At 39.4% G+C, this 17,893-nt stretch overlaps 1 long non-coding RNA gene across 5 annotated transcripts in view; it reads left to right on the top strand.

Annotated features, from left to right (window-relative positions):
* Window positions 1–15,647, top strand: part of LOC140904999 (uncharacterized) — a 240,794-nt gene extending 225,147 nt beyond the window's left edge. For all 5 annotated transcript variants that reach the window (XR_012156703.1, XR_012156702.1, XR_012156699.1 and 2 more), the window contains 2 exons: window positions 1,155–1,231; window positions 10,060–15,647. This is a non-coding gene — a long non-coding RNA (uncharacterized lncRNA). The remainder of the gene's footprint in view (window positions 1–1,154; window positions 1,232–10,059) is intronic.
* Window positions 15,648–17,893: the final 2,246 nt, after the last annotated feature.

Below are 17,893 nucleotides of genomic sequence, written 5' to 3'. Positions count from 1 at the left end.
AAATGGATTTATTCTTTTTGTAGGGCAGAGAGGGGAGACATAAACATTAGAAAGTCTAAGACACAGATGGTGATTTAACTGGTAACGTTATTATAGCGAGGATAGCAGTCATTCAGATTGAAGATGTGCAGATCATAATAGTTTCTCAGGTGCATATGCATGATATGAACTGTGTTACAGAGCAGGTCAAGCAATCAATTTTACATTCATATCCTGAGCCTCAGTCATTTTTGTTAGAATGCTCTCCTGTGAGCAGCTTATTCAGCTGAGGCTTAGAAATTTATTCCTGTATGAAGAAGGTCTTACTGTATTTGGCAAAGGAGGCAGGAAATTCAAAAATGTCTTTGACCTAATTTTAGATGACCAAGATAATGTTCCTTCAGTTTAGTTGTGTTACCATGGTGGCTTATTCTTTCAAGTACAAATGGAGGTTTCTATTTCAAATAACAAAAATATTAGAGGTATGTTTCGAAGCTAAAGAACATCACACATTTACTTATATCTTTTCTAGCTGTTCTCTTATGTCTGTATGACATCTTTCATTTGAAACATCCGAAAGCACCTTATAAACACATAGGCAGGGATCTATGTCATCTGTGATTCATGGCTACAGAATTCACTCAGGGGCACATAATTGTGTAATGGCATCTTTATTTTTTTTTTAATCCTTACATTTGCAAAGGAAATTTTTCAAACATGAACTAAGTGTTAATTGATGCAGTGATGTCTTCCTGAGATTGTAGACTGCCTAAAACAAGAACTCTGAAGGGGTTTGACCACCCCATCAGCTCAGTGGAGTGCTAAGTCTTAAACTTAATGTTGACAATTTAAGTGGCAATGTTATCCATTTTACCGATGATCATTTTAACAGAAACATGTAGATACAATGCTTATGCCACAATCCTAAATCCTAATTTCCAGGAACCAAATCCCTTAACTTTCCCCTATCCAGCTGCCAGAATTTCCAACTGCTTCCATGACATTGTTGATTATATTTTTAAAACAAAATTCACATTTAATAGAAAATATATGTAAAGTGCAATTATACATTTTAAATACAAAAAGTGCTATGTGTGGGGAAGGAAAATACATTGAATGTAATATCAAGGAATGCTCTACGATTGTATTATTAATTTTTATATTTTTGTAAGCAGGGTCTGAATGAGCTCACCGCTGACATCTAGTGATGAGCAGTGGAAGAGGACTTCAGGAGCTGATCTCATTTGCATGGGTACATCCACCTTGCCTAAGTGCTGAGCATGATGGGATTGCTTGACCAAATGATCACTTTTAGCTCGTGTTGGATCCCCAGTCCCTTTGTTGTTGGGGCAGGAGTAATAGAGGGTTGTTATCTTTGTTGTGTGAATCAAGGGCAGCAGAACTGTGCTTGGCATACCCTGATTGAGGGACTCACCACTCAGCTAACCGGCACTCGGTAGGCAGGGGACAAACGTTCCAAAGCCCAGTGAGTTGAGAGAGGGTGGGGACAGTACTTGTACCTGGTGGGGTGGGCCCTAGAACCATTTGACCCTTCCTCTCTCCCCTGATTAAACAGAGCTGATTGAGACTCAGTTGAGAATCTTGTTACACAACACAGAGCTGAAATCACTGATACCTAGGTCTAAGCATTAGACCTGCTTTGGGACAGTGTCTCTGATACAAGACACTGCCCAGTGTGCACCAGCAGTGAGACTCCCCCACTAACAGCTGAAATCACTGAGAGCTGTGTTAAGTGGTGAGACCTGAAGACATCCCAGCAGATTAGTGATCGGCAGCAAGGTGGCTGGCGGAGAGGACCGGAATGGAGCCTGGCAGAGAGGCGTGGCGATCGGCCAGCAGGGCAGCCAGTGAAGAGGAGCGGCAAGTGAGTACCTGGGCAGCAAAGCGAGAAAGGTGTCTCCTTACCTCCACCCAGGATGGGAGGTGAACTCTGCTGATGCACCTGTGAACTCTGGATCTGCCCTGACCAAGGACAACAACTGTGAGTGGGGTGCAGAGAAGGGCCAGGCATGTTACAGGGACTTTTGCTTGCTGGACTTAAGAACCTGAGGGAAACAGACATTGCCCAACTTACTTGGGGGTGGGACTTTTGCTCATGGTTTCTGTTTATGAACCCTTTTTGCAGTGTTTTTCCGAATTAATGCTGGGTTACTTCCCTCCTTTTATTAAAAGTTTCTTTACTACACTCAGACTCTGTGCTTGTGAGAGGGTAAGTATTGCCGCTTAGCGGCACCCAGGGGTGGTGTGTAATTGTCCCAGGTCACTGGGTGGGGGCTCAAGATGGTTTTGTCTTGTATTGTTGAAAAGGAACCCCTAGATACTGAACCTGGCCATTGCTGCTGCCAGTTCTGACTTACATTTTATTCAATAAACTTTAGCTGAAACTGCAGCAGAATTTCCAATCTGCTCCACCGAAGTGCCACAAAACCATGGGGCCTGGCTGCAGAATTTAGGTCAGGCTTGCTACAGAGTCCTTGGGACACTGCATATGGAATCACTTCCTTTATGACTGAAATGAAGCCAAATCTGGGGTGGAATGTAGCAACTGTTTAGCAGTACACAGCCACACTACACAAGAGTTTAAGGCAGGAAGTGGCAAATTGGAATATTGTAGCAATTCTGAATGGTGAGATCTCTGATCTGTTTAGGTAGATGGTAATCTGAAAAACAGAACAGAAAACTCAGGATGTAGGGATTACTATATGTGTCCATAACCTGCATTATGTGCCTTCTAAAGGCCATCGTTGGTGGCATTTCCCCATTGTTCCTGGTGTAGATGTATTGCCTCTGCTGTATGCGTGAACTGCAAGCTGACTCAAGTACGGAGCAATGCTGCAACCAAAGACAGTCTTAGGGATGAAACCTCCTTTGCCTGTCAAATGATGCACATAACATTTCAAATATAGTGATACTGGAAGAGAAGGAGAGCAGAAGGTCCATCATTCTGGCCTTAGTAAAGCACCACTGTCATAAATATAAAGGGAAGGGTAAACCCCTTTGAAATCCCTCCTGGCCAGGGGAAAGCTCCTCTCACCTGTAAAGGGTTAAGAAGCTAAAGGTAACCTCGCTGGCACCTGACCAAAATGACCAATGAGGAGACAAGATACTTTCAAAAGCTGGGAGGAGGGAGAGAAACAAAGGGTCTGTGTCTGTCTGTAGTCGTCTTGGGCAGGGACAGAACAGGAATGGAGTCTTAGAACTTTTAGTAAGTAATCTAGCTAGGTATGTGTTAGATTATGATTTCTTTAAATGGCTGAGAAAAGAATTGTGCTGAATAGAATAACTATTTCTGTCTGTGTATCTTTTTTGTAACTTAAGGTTTTGCCTAGAGGGGTTCTCTATGTTTTTGAATCTAATTACCCTGTAAGATATCTAACATCCTGATTTTACAGGGGGGATTTCTTTATTTCTATTTACTTCTATTTTTTATTAAAAGTCTTCTTGTAAAACACTGAATGCTTTTTCATTGTTCTCAGATCCAAGGGTCTGGGTCTGTAGTCACCTAGGCAAATTGGTGAGGCTTTTTACCAAACCTTGTCCAGGAAGTGGGGTGCAAGGTTTTGGGAAGTATTTTGGGGGGAAGGACGCGTCCAAACAGCTCTTCCCCAGTAACCAGTATTAGTTTGGTGGTGGTAGCGGCCAGTCCAAGGATAACGGGTGTAATATTTTGTACCTTGGGGAAGTTTTGACCTAAGCTGGTAAAGATAAGCTTAGGAGGTTTTTCATGCAGGTCCCCACATCTGTACCCTAGAGTTCAGAGTGGGGGAAGAACCTTGACAACCACCCAGGGAGAGGAGGAGATGCTAGGCTCAGCCACCAGAATCATCAGCCTATTTGAGAAGGAGGGAAATAAGAGATCCAGGAGAGTGGGCAGAACTGTTGGCCTCTGCAACTCTCTTTCCTCCTACTGTGGATTGCCAGAGATGTTTGGAGCCTTCAGGGACCCTCCAATCTGTCCTTTGCTAGGGGCAACAACAGTGGCTGACTCAGGTGATTGAGGTTTACCTGGCAGCAGCATTTTGGCAACTGGAGGCCCAGGGGGTGCAGAGGTGATGGCCACCATGTTGGGTGACGTTTGGGATTGAGTTGGGGACATCCAGAGCAGAAAGCATGAGTCTCTACAGCGTGAGCTCAAGAGTTAGCTTGCCAGGTGAGATCTGTAACAGACCCTTCTTTGCTGTGGATAAGGACCAGATGGGGCATACAAGACGCTGACCAGTATGGTTTACTCAGATATACTCAGAGAGGAGTGGCAGCATGGAGAGATGGAAATAAAGGAAAGTACAGTGTACTGGGGAGCCTTTCTCTGTGTATATTGCAGGGAGTGAGGAATATTATGAAAATTGTGGAGGCTGTCACTGGCTGTGGCATAAGTCTGAGATAACAGTGAAACTGACCCACATGATGTTTCTGACGAGCAAAATATTTTATTTTGGCCCAGAAGCCAGAATGGAGTGGGGGAAGAGACAAAGGAAAAGGGATTGAGGGAAGGAGAATGACACAAATGAGAGAGGAAAGAGACATAAAGCTGTGGAAGGTAGAAGGGAAAATGAGGGTTCAAGGTAAGCAGTACTAAGGGCCATAGGACGGGGACTGAAGAGGATGGGAAGAAAAGGACATGAGGGAAAACAGAGGCAGACAAGGAGGATGGTAGTAGTTGCCTGTTGGGGCTTCAGATAAATGGTGCATGTGCACAGCATGAGTAGAGAAGGAGACATGGTGGATGCACATATCACAGGAGAGAGGGAGACAGTAGGTACACACCATGGGAGCGGGGAAGGAAGAGAGAGAAATGGCAACCAAGCATGTGGGAGTGAGAGGGGAAATAGGGAATGTACACAGCAGGAGGGGAGAGCAAGTGAGAGAGAGACACAGCAGTAGGGAGAGATGCATAGGAAAAAGTATCAAAAATCCACTACAAAATTAATAAAAGGTGGAGCAACACTATAAAAGTGTCATCTAAAATTCATATTTTGAACTTTTATCAATGTATAACACTTATAAGCATGCTTTGAAAATAAAAGAAACAGTTTAATATTCATAAATACTTTACATTTTGTCAGTGCCATTCTGTTTGGAATAAGACTGCTTGACATAATGAATTCCACTTTGAATTTACAGTGGAAATATGAAGCAGCTTCTGCCTTCTCTTTCTGACAGTGGGCATTTTGAAGGCAATAGGAGTGTTGTGTAGGGCCCTGTGCAAATCACATTTTGAGGAAAGTCGTGGAAATGCCCCCACCTGGGATCTTTTAAGTATTATCTTAGTTTCAGTGCTGGGCCCATGAAGAGGAGTAGATTGCGGTGTGCATGTGTGGAAGAATGGAATGCTTTGCGCACGAGCATGTGGAAGAATAGAGAGCTCTGTGAAGATTAAGTCAATTTCAGGTATTCTGTATGTGGAGTCATTTTTCACTAACCTCCTTGAATGTTCTGGATCTTTGTAGAATCTTGTGGAACCTTCCAGAATTTTTGAGAACTACATTTTCCTTGAACTTCCTAGAATGTTGTCAACCATGCCCTCACGGGTACATAAAGGGCAGGGTGTCGCTAGTCAGTCAGTGAGATATAAGAATGAACTGAAGTGAAAGCCCATCTGCAATATTACCTTGTTGTAATACCTTGTTTTATTGTGTAATTATGAAACTGTACTTGTGTTTTAAGACTTGAACAGTGCAAGTAGTGATTAATAAAGGGCATATTTAATGAGAAGCCAGAGATATCTATCCAACCCCTATCTACACCACAATATACAAGAAATACTGTTATTTCTTTTGCCATGCTTAACACATAATGTTTGACGACTTTCTAAGACAGCAGAACATCAACTTTTTTTTTCTGCAATAGAAAATAAAAGATGCCCCTGAAGAAGCCTTCAGGAGCTCAGTATAGGAAGCAAAAAGCTGAATTGCAATCTAGTTTGCAGCAAGGGGCAAATTTGATGGGAAAATATTTGAAACCGAACAACAGAGACTGGGATTTAGGGAGTAGCGATTGTCCCAGGGCAGAAGAAATTGAGGAGCAAAGTGTAAATGATGGAAATCTTATTACTAAGGAATTATCAGATTTACCTGAAGATAAGGAATAGAAATCTGCGGAAAGTGATGGAGAATCATCCAGTTTTCCTAGTGGCACAAACAAGAGTGATGATAAAGAAAAATGTAGCTTGCATGAAAAGGAGAGTAATGACAAAGAAAAATCTGGTTTACATGAAAAGGAGAGAAATGATGAAGAATCAGCCTTTCCTGGTGACAGAAACAGCAGTGATAAAAATTGCGCACCACAAATCGGTACATTAGATCCTGCTTTATGGCTGGCAATCCTAAAGTCTGCCAGTATTGATCATACAGTTTTGAAGGGCTGGCTAAAATTGAAGATATGACATTTCTAGTAAATGAGCAGAAAGCAACACTTCTCAAAGTCACACTGCAAAAGAGTGCTCAAGAATGGTGAGAAACTGAATCGACGTTGTCTAGTTTACTCAAAATCAACTGACAAAGTGTTCTGTTTTTGTTGAAAAATATTTGACAAGAATGCCAAATCATTGCTTGCACTTTCCGGGTACAATTACTGGCATAACTTAGCCGATGCGCTGAAGCAACATGGAAAGTCACTCGGCCATTTTCCAGCCCACTCCAAATGGATGGAGGTTGAGTCCAGGCTCAAGCTGAATAAATGCACAGATGCAGGAAACCAGCGCATTATTAATGTAGAAACCCAGAATTGGCGGCACATACTCAAGCGTCTGATCTGTTACCCTCTTGATTGCAAAGAATAATTGGCTTTCCAGGGCTCATTGTATAAGTTGTTCACTGAACATAATGGTAATTTCCTCGTTTTGGTAGAGCTCCTTGGGAAATACGACAAGGTCATGTGTGAGCACCTACGTCGAGTAGTTCATAAAGAAGCTATTGACCATTACTGCAGCAAAACAGTTCAAAACAAATTGATTGACTTTATGGCAAGGAAGGCGCTTGATGTGGCTCGGCAAAGCAAAGTACTATGCCATAATAAGGGGCTGCACTCCCAATATTAGTACAGTGAAAATATGTCATTTACACAAGATTTGTTGACTATGAGGATGGCTGTATCCAAGTAAAGGAACACTTTATGTGTTTCTGGTCTGTGAACGACTCTACTGGAAAAGGCTTAAAAGAACCATTTATGAACGTTTGAAATGAGAATAAAAATAAAGCTTCAGAATGGCTATGGCCAAGGCTATGACAACAGCGTGAACATGAAGGGAAGAAACAGTGGCGTCCAGGCAAGGATCCTTGCACTGAATCTAAGAGCTTTCTTCGTGCCTTGTAGCTGCCATTCCCTCAACTCCCGTCGTCTTTAGATTCACAAAAAGAACAGGAGTACTTGTGGCACCTTAGAGAGTAACAAATTTATTTGAGCATAAGCTTTCGTGAGCTACAGCTCACTTCATCGGAAGCTTATGCTCAAATAAATTGGTTAGTCTTTAAGGTGCCACAAGTACTCCTTTTCTTTTTGCGAATACAGACTAACACAGCTGCTACTCTGAAACCGTTCTTTAGATTCAGTATTCTTTTTTGGAGTTATTCAAAGGATAACGGACAATGTTTAAAAATCTGACTGTGAAGCCACTAAGTGACACTAGCTTGGAGAGCTACACTGACAGTTTCAGGCCAGTGAGGTACGAAGTGACTGAAGTTTACGAAGCCCTGATGGAACTGGCGCAGTTGAGTAAAGCCAAGGCCGGAATCTGACACGAGGGGCAAAGCCTGGCAAACCAGATCACTGACTTAACATTTCTGGTTTCAGTTGTGGTTTGGCATGATATCCTGTTTCAAGTAAACATAACCAAAGCAATACAAACTCTTGATGGACATCATGATCACTACTATTTTGAGATGCTGCCTTGATTTCATTGTGGCCTACACAGACAACGGATTTGAAGATGCCATCACTGCTGCCAAAGAAATGGCGGAAAACTTAGGAGTTGAGCCTGTCTTCAAGGAAACTTGTATTCATCAGAAGAAGAGACAGTTTGGTTACAAGGGTAGAGATGAGGTGATGGGAGGCTCAGAAGAAAAATTCAAAAGAGAGGTTTTTTTCTCACTTGTTGACACTGCTTCAGTGTCCATTGAAGAAAGGTTTGGAAAAATGAAGCACCATGAAAAGACGTGGGTGGGGGAGGGTGGTGAGACCTTGGTAAGCTGCTTGCAGACAGGAAAATACTCTCTTGAACAATTGTATGGAGCTTCACTGGATTCTGTCACCTTGCGACTGTTTGGACATCAATGATAAAGACCTCTATATCGAGTTGGACAACGTTTGTCACATTTTTCACATGGGAAGCACTCTTCACTCCAAAGCCAGCAATTCATTCATGATGCAGAGCTGAGGGACACTTTTCCTAATGTGTGGATAGCTTTGAGGATTCTGCTTACCCTGCCTGTCACAGTTGCGAGTGGTGAGCGCAGCTTTTCAAAGCTCAGGCTCATTAAAACGTATCTTCAATTGACGATGGTTGACAAGAGACGGACTAAAGGACTAGGGTTAACGTTCTAAGGCTGTTGCCTATTGTAACACCATTTAATATTGGTCCACCGAGTGTTCATGCACAGTTCAATTTCTTGATGTTAATACATTTCAGTTATTCTTAAAATTAAAAAATTTCTATAAGCTTAGAAGAAACTAATTTTTTTATTTTTTTATACATGGCATGAATAAATACAGAATTACAGCTGCTAGCATGCAAATTTATAATTTTATATGACGGATAAATCGTGCATGCAAATTGTGCATCAGAGTCATGAAACGGGCAACAAATGCAATAAAAATAAAGTACTCAAATGTTTTTAACAAATGGCGTGTGTGTGTGTGTGGGGGGGATGCCATTTGATCTAGGGCCAGCCCTGATCACGTGCTCTCTCTCTCCACCCCCATTCCCTTTTGATGAGAGAAATGTTCCCAATGAAAGTTTTGCTGAAACTGACCCTTCCCTGTGAAAAGATTAAATTTCAACAAATTGGCATTTTGACAAAAAACTGTTTTGTCTAACAATTCCCTACCACATCTAAAGATAAGTTCTACCTCTTTAAGTATTTAAAAAATGTGAGAACATAAAGTGATTCAGCAAAAGGTGATGATTCAGAAATTTAATAGAAACCATATCAGTGATTCTGCCACAAAGAGCAAATGTTCTGATTGAAAGCCTCAGATAGGTAATGATAACAATTCTAATGATGTGAATATTAGTACTAAAGAGATCTCATGTCTTCATGTATTTGCAGAGTACTGGGATAGCACTGTTTGCTTTTCTAGTATCAAAATTTTGCAGTAGTTCTTCATTGGAATCATTCCTTTTTATTAAATAAGCAATTGCTGTTGGTCAAAAGATAATGGTTAGGTATGTATAGCACAATAGGCACTATGGAAAATGTATTCTAGTGAATGCTATGTAAGTAACGTTCCATTAAAAATCCTGTTTACACAGTGGATGTCATACATATTTAGTGCTGGAATGACAAAATTTAGATTTGTCAATCTAAAATACTAACTAAATAAATAAAACCACTGTTTCTTAACACAGTCTATTTAAATTAATTCTACAGAATAATGATGCAAATAAAACTTTGTTTGAATAAGTACTTGAACTGTGCTGGTATAGGTCAGATAAGAAGTGTTTTGAATATAAAACTGAATATAAATTAAGTCATTTTAAACGGAGAACGCATAGTGTGAGAATAGCTTTGCCATATTCAACTCTGATTAGAGATCACGTGTAGTTTAAAGGGATAGACCTGAATACTAACTTCACTGGTCTTTACGAGATTACATATCCTCTACTCAATATCAGAATTAGTGGTGTAGTTTTAAATCACAAGTTCAGTCACTTCATAATGTAGGTCATGTTTTTTTTATTTGAATGTTTGCAGTAATATAACTTAAAACATGTTTTATGTTTGAAATGAGAGTAAAGGCCGTATACTATTAAGGGCTGTATCTTGAAATCAGTTGCAGTTCTGCTAAATGGCTGAGAAATAGTCTATAGTCCACAAATACTGTAGCTCCTTTTTCTGTTGACAGGCACTGAAAACCACAGAACTCCCACTGATGGTGAAACCACAGAACAAAGGAACAGACAGGGATGAAAAAACAGGAAAGCAAAATGGCAGGTGGGGAAGCTCAGCACTGAAAGACAGCAGAATTTCTGTGCGTTTATGCAGCACAAACAGGGATTTATGCAGCAACGTGACAAAAATATAAATTATGGCCGTGACATTGCAGTATAAGCATAATCACAGGGCACATGGGGCCTGGCCCTGCCCATGTTTCTCTCTACAAATTGTATGTACAGTCTATCAGCAGTTTTATTACTCTCCATGTTAGATTTGGGCAACAAGCTAATTGCAGATGTATTAAATGAACTGATGAAGAAGGGAATATGAAGGCTATTATAATAGGGGAAAAAAGCTGTACGCACAGGTTCATTTGAGCATCCCCCATGTCCCAATTGGCAATTGAAAGCACTTGAAAAGACCTGTGGCTGTATAAAATTTTTGTTTGTTTATATCAGATTAATGATATGATGAACAGATAAAACTAAATATCTTATTTTGGAATGTTGACCTGGTTCTGTACTTTTTTTATGGTTACATTAATACTGACTGTGGATTTTGAGATTGGGGAAATATTGCTGGCTTGATTCATTATTTTCTTCTAGTGGTTGTATTCAGTTAAGAGAACCTCTTTCCTTCATGATATTTTTGTGTTCAACTGATTGATATTACTAGAGCTTGCAGTTCTGGAATTCAGAGCCTTCTCCTCCCTAACTTTGTTTATTTTTATTTTTGGTGGAAATAGGGGGTATAGGAAGATGCATAGGATAGATCACCCTTTGGAGCAAAGCATTTTAAGAGGAAATAGGGAGTAACTAATATATTTAAAAAATATGAATGTTTTAATTATTCCTGTGGGATTTTTTTGTAGTGGAATTTTCTTAATGAGAGGAAAAAGCTTAACTTTCTAAAAGGCCCCTGAAAAGAAAAATCTGCATAGAATCTCTGCCATCAGAGACCCATGTATTTATATTTGTAATCTGGATTGGAGTAGAGTAGAGATAGAAACAGTAAACTCCAGCTGGTCTTAGTTGCTCATGTTGTGTTAGTGTGTCTGGAAATCCAATTTTGGTTGATGTAAACTCAAATGACTTTACTTATTTCCTTATATCAACTTAATTTTTTTAAAATGGACACCAGAATTCCAATAATAGCTAAGGTGGAGGAAGTTATTGTGTGTGTTCAGAAAGACATACAATCTTGAATAATGCATCATGGGGTATTGCAAACTGAGGCCCTAATTCTGCAAACTTCTCATACTTTACTTAGCTTTTTGCATCTGAGTCTATGAGTCTGTTCACATACGTAAAGCTGAGCACGTTCATAAAGGTTTACCTTACTCTGAAATTTGAAAAAATGTATGTGATTATTTTAGAGAAAAATAGGTTGGAAACTTAAAGGAATTTAAGTTTGTGATAGTTCTGAAGGATTTAATCTTTCTACAAATTTACCAGATATATTAAACATTTCACAGTTTAGATTTTCTCTACTGCTACAAAATGTATCCTCTTATCAAAATGTGTGATATCAATATATTGTTAAATTATTAGTAATTTTTTGTTTCCTGAGAGGAGAAGAAATCTGTTGTTTATCATGGGAAGCTCATTCATATGTTTCAAGATTTTAAAAAGGTCAGCACAACTGAGAAGATCTAGATATGAGATTTTTAATTTGTTTATTTCAGTTTCAAAAACCAAACAAACTAAACAAAAAAATGCCTATTTCAGGCTCTCGGCCCCTGTGTTCAATTAAAAATACAATCCCTAGGAATAAAAACAAAAACAGTGATAAATCCCATGCAACATAAAACAGCAGCCACCAAAGAAAATATTACCAGCCCAGATTGTCACATCCTTCCATCCCTGAAAGAAACTCCACAACACAGACACCTTTGATCTCTCCAAACATCCGTTCAAGAGAAATGGGTTTTGCCACTGACCTTGTGAATTTACTCATTTTAAGGTTTTCAGACAGAAAGTCTTCCAAAATCAAGAGCCCTTACAATGCAGATAGGAATTACCATACTCCATCACACCACTCGTCCATCTTGGTCAGTATCCTGTCTTTGATGTGTGCCAGTACTAGATTATGCATGGGAAAGTACAAGTAACCCTTTATTGAACCATTACAAAATATCTGCCCATCTGGGAAGGTTCTTCCTAACGCAAAGCAATTAGTGGTTGGCTTATATCTTGAAGCATGAGACGTGATATTCCTTCTAATTTTTTTAAATCCAATCTAAAGTAATGATGGATGTTCCGATAAGCCATAAAAATATATATATTTTTAATCTTGTTAAGCTTCTGGCTTCAGTGATATCCTGTGGCACTGTATAACAAAAATATTTATTTTTAATAATTTTAAATGAGTTGCCTTTCTATTTCATTGTATGATCCCTCATTTTCATATGATGAAAGGTAAATCAGGCACCTTTCTCTGTATGTTGCATTATTTTTTATACCTGTTCTGTCACCTCTTATTCATCTCCTCTATAAACTAAACAGTCCCAGTCTTGGTCTCTTCAATCAGTCTTCAGTTGGGAGTATTTGCATGCCTGTCCTACAGTATCCAGAGATCCCTTGTGTATAAACAAGCAGCGATAGGTCAAGTACCTCCACTGTCGGCACCTGTGCAGTATCTTATGGAGAGCGAGAGAGAGAGGTCAGCTTTCATGTATCCCAGTGTCTCTTCCTCAGGAAGATGACATTGGTGTCGTTGTGGACATTTCAATGAAGAGGTCACCTGAATATGCAGCTGCAGTGTAAAAAGCAAACAAGATGTGAGCATGCATAAGGAATGGGATGGGGAATAAAACAGATTATATTATAATGCCATAGTAAATCAATGGTATGCCGTCATCTGCAGTACTGTGGGCAATATAGGTCACTTTATCTCAAAGAGGCTGTGACAGAATTTGAGGGGGTTCAAAGAAGGATTGGCATGGAAAAGTCATTTGAAGAGAGATTTAAAGGACTAGGAGCGTTTATCTTAGAAAAGAGACAAAAACAGGAAATGGTAAATGCATATAAAATAACAAATGGTAGAAAAAGTGGACCAGGAGCTTCTGTTCTCCCTGCCTCATAACCCAAGAACAAGGAGACATTCATTAAAATTGGAAGGTGGCAAATTCAAAATGGATAAAAGGAAATACTTTTTCTCAAAATGTGTAATTAGACTCTGAAACTCGGCGCCACCAGATATCATTGAGGCCAAGAATTTAGCAAGGCTCACTGAAGGATTGGACCTGTATATGGATATCAAGAGAGATAATAGTCCATGCTAAAAAAAAGTTTTGAAGGAGTGAAAAGCTTCATGCTTTGGAGCCTCGAGCAATCTTTAATTATTAGGGATGAGGATAAGACTTTCATGGAGGCATATTATCCCTTATTTGCTTACTGATGGTTTCTTGCAGTTTCCTATGATGGGGGCTTCTGTCGGAAACAGGAGACTAGTCTAGATGGACTATGGTTTTGATCCAGTCTTTCTACAGAACTCAACAGATAATCACAGATTTTCAATCACAGAGTGCTGGTGTCCAGTGCTCTCTTCAAGATACTCCACTTAATAAGTGGGCTGCAATATATTGCATTAGCTGCTGCTTCTGAATGGATTTAAGATGTCGCCACCTGTAGAGTGCATTGCACTATTCCAATCTAGAGGAGAGAGAGGCATGACCATGATAGCAAGGTCTGCATCTTAAATTAGGTGTAGAAGTAGTTACTATGCTTCTCTGGCAAATTAAAAGTTGTTATCAGTGGAAATAAATAGTCTTAGATTATATTGATGTGAAATGTTTTTGAATGTCAGGTCTTTGTACCTCAGAGCCAAGATGATTATATTGTTACCCTGCTTAATTTCATTTTTTATGAAAAAATCCTATTTGCCTGAGTTCTAGTTAATCATGGTCAATTTATTTACCTTGATTTAGACCATATTTAGCCACTTTAATATCTGTTTTTAATATATATGGATTAGTAATCAGAGGAGAGGTGACAAAGTCAAAGGTGCACAATACATTTATTTATTATGCCTGATTGATTCAGTAAGATACTTAGATGTGCATGCAACTTTAAGCAAGTGGTTAGTCTTACTGAAGTAAATGGAACTACTCCCATGCTTAAAATTACATACATACTTTGTTGAATTGGGGTCCCCATATGTCATATACAGACATGCATGCACACACTGTTTACCTCAAGTTCAATGCTTATTTGAAATGCACTGAGTTAAGATCTAACTCCAGCCTACCTGGTTGAAACCCAGACGCCAGCTGACCTTCCTCTCGCTCTCAACCTCCCTCCAAACAAAGTTCTCAAAGAGTTTTCCTCAGGATTAAGATAGGATAAACCTGATGTCATTTTTAAAATTTTAGGCTTCCTTCGGAACGCTAATGTTAACTAGCTATAAAAAGATACCTGCTCTTCCATAACACTCCTGTCAAGTAAATGTCTGTGCTATGTTCCCAGAATTAACACCCCCCCACCCACACCCCAGAACCAAAGCAGGACTAATTAATAAAATGTACAACAAATCTTGATAATATGTACTCAAATTTCTTCCTTGCTTGAGATGATATCTATTATCTGGTATATTTGGTATTCCACCGAAGAAGACATAATACCTAATAACTCATCTGTATCATGATTATTAGGATAAATCTTCAGATAAAGAATGTTTGTATAATGGAAACTTCAAAAGCTGCAAATCTAATATGATAAATGATCCAAAATACAATGTATTCGTTTATTTAGCTTAGATTTTAATGTTTGTAAAATGAGCAAAACAATATATCTATATGCCAGAGCCATATTATCATAAACGTATTTGCTAAAACATAGGACATAAATTGCAGTTAAATTTAGTAATGTACGATAGTATGCTTGAACGTTTCTTTGTGATTAAATGTGAACAATTGCTCCTTTAAGGTAAAGGTCTGTGTATGTGTGATTAATCAGATTGAAATGACAGTGCGGACAGCTCATGCCATGCCTAGTTATCAGAAGGATTGATTTTAGTCTATGCTGCTGGATGAAAAAATATCTGTTAATAACTACAGCAGCAAAACTCCTGATGTCATTGATAGCACAAATCACTTTTCACATTCTGTATTATCTGGCTCATTTACAGATATAGGGCATACAAACTGATCTGTTGAAATACAAAATTATAACATAAAAAATGACACAGATTTATGCAAGAATGATGACTGCAAAACACATTGCATCGGTACTATAAGAAGTTGAAAATTGCTACTGTTGTAGATGTCATAGGCATGCTATTTTCTTTGGTATGCGTGGAGGATGTGCTGTCAGGCTTTTATCATGCAAACTGTTTTTTATGTGCTTTTCCTCTCTTCCTGCTAGAAATAGAAGATCACTGAACCTGGCTTTTATTAAGTGTGTTCAAAATATTCCTTAACAAACTTGGTTGATTTACACTTTGATATAAAACATTGGTTGTTTCCCTGCCTCACAGGAATGGATAATGGATTAAAGATAAATGCATTAAAGATTATGAAGCATTTGAAATCTACTGGTGAAAAATGCTATATAAAAGCTAGGTGGTATTATTATTTATTAAAGGCTCTGAATAAAAAAATTGTTCTGAAGTAAACAAATATGACTACAAATTGCATTGCATAAACAAAATTGTTTCTGTGGCAAGTAATATACTAATTGTAACGTTATGAGCTGGGTGAAACCTTGTTATGGGGTAAGTTTAAAACCTCTTTCAAACTGGTATGCGAATGCACTCTTCACTTAAGATACTGGTAAGAAACACTTATGGGGCCACATCTAAAACAAGGCCTATCCAGTGCAGTCTACCCAGAAACTAGCACCAGGTAGGCAGAGGGTTCCACTGAGTATTGTGACCATGGGAAGGGTGAAGGAAGGCAGAACACTCAGTAGTAGACAACAGATGAACAGAGTAAGAAAGAGAGGCAAAAAGGAAGAAGGCCAAGCAGTAGCCTGGGATTATAGCATGACCCTGGAAAAAGCTAGAGAGAGAAACAGAGAGCGAGCGAGCACGCTTTTGAGTCTGTTGGCTAAAGAGGCTTGGTGCTGTAAGATAAGAAACTGCTCCTTTTGTTATTGATTCCTCCTCCATTCAAAGACACAGGACTTTGTACGTTTTTTGTAAATAAACAAAACTGCATCTAAGCAATACCTATCACTGATTCCTGCTCTCAACAGGAACATCACCAGGGCCCCAAACTTTGACTAGCCACTCAGAGTGAAAAAGGGCAGCTATAATATTTATCATCTATTTAGTGTGTTTCATTTTGCCAGAGCTGAAAGATTTATCCACCTCAGACCATGTCTTACCTGCATTTTACAGATAGTGAAGTTGAGACATAGAGGGTAAGTTGTAAGAAAAAATCATGTCTAAAGCAGACCCAGTTTGTACATAATTCACACATGGTGGAAACTGGGAAGTTGAACCCTTGACCTGCAGCTCTAGAAACATAGGCCACTAAAACAGGAGTTCTCAACTGGTGGGGTTGCTCCACAGAGGATTGGCAAGAGGGCCATTCCTCACTAGTAAAGGGGCAATAAGTAAAGTCCTGAGGTCCGTAAGACTCACTCAGTGGGAGTGTGAGAAGCAGAGGAAAGAAGCAATTTGCTACTCCTCCCTCCCGCTGCACCATCTGCTCCATCCTTAATCATTCCCACCGCATCCCTCTTCCCCAGCGGTTTACAGCCTCTTGAAGTATCACTCCCCCAGAAAAGTACTCAGGGTTGCAAGAAGTGCTAACAAGCCCCGGCATCAGTGTCCGCACACCCAGCAGCCAATACTCCCAAGCAAGTAGTATTAACTCCCATTAGCTACAAACCCAGCCCCCTCAACCAGCACCACCAATCCACACCAACCACTCATCCCCCAACCAACACTCAGTCCCCCTCCCCCCTCAATAGTCCTCCTGATATTCATGAGCCCCAACACTGAACCCAGAACCCCCAAATAAGCTGATATAGTCATATGGAACCACAGATCTAGCACACAAATCTTTTGAAGAAAGTGCACACAATGATGTTCTCAAACTCTGAACCTTTGATTCTCTTGGAATGCTCCATCTACTAATTTTAAGAATGTTTTTGCATCTCGTTGCTCTTTCAAACAGTCTCTTATGTCTGTTCATTAGCTTCATCTTGAAAGTTTGGGGAAAAAAACAAAAACTGCCTCCTTATTCCTGAGCTCATGTCATACCCTCCATGCTACTTATCATACACTCCATGTCTAATTATGTGATTGGCCTGTGTTATGAAGGAGGTCAGACTAGATTACTATAATGGTAGCTCCCTTCTGGCCCAAAACATATGAATATTAATGATGGGGGAAACATGTTACCAAAAAACAGAGATAATTCTTGCTCAGGAGGACCAAAATATTTCCTCCGTTATTATTATTATTATGTGTTATTTGTGGTGTTGTAGTGCCAAAGGGGACCCCTCATGGTAGGTGTATAAACACAGGAAGACACAATCCCTGCCCCCAAAGGGCTTACTTTTATAATTGTAATAAAATTAAACTCAGTAGAGGTGGGGACAGAGATAAATTATTCAGCTCTAACTTCCTGGAGTAGCATGTGCATTTTCACTGAGAGAGCCTTCGTAATCATTTTACAGAGGCCAAATGCAGTATGACAAATTCATATATTGCAACATGGTTCCAAACTCTAAAATGTAATTAAATGTTTTTGTTAATCGCTAACATTTTTAATGTCTCGTGATTCCATTGGGAACAACTACAACTCAACAGCAAAAGATTTACTCATCTAGTATATTTATTAAATCTTGAGC

Source organism: Lepidochelys kempii, chromosome 1, assembly GCF_965140265.1.
Source record: "Lepidochelys kempii isolate rLepKem1 chromosome 1, rLepKem1.hap2, whole genome shotgun sequence".
Classification (NCBI taxonomy): Eukaryota; Metazoa; Chordata; order Testudines; family Cheloniidae; genus Lepidochelys; species Lepidochelys kempii.
Note: the sequence above shows the minus strand (reverse complement) of the source record. Positions and strands in the feature narration are given on the sequence as shown.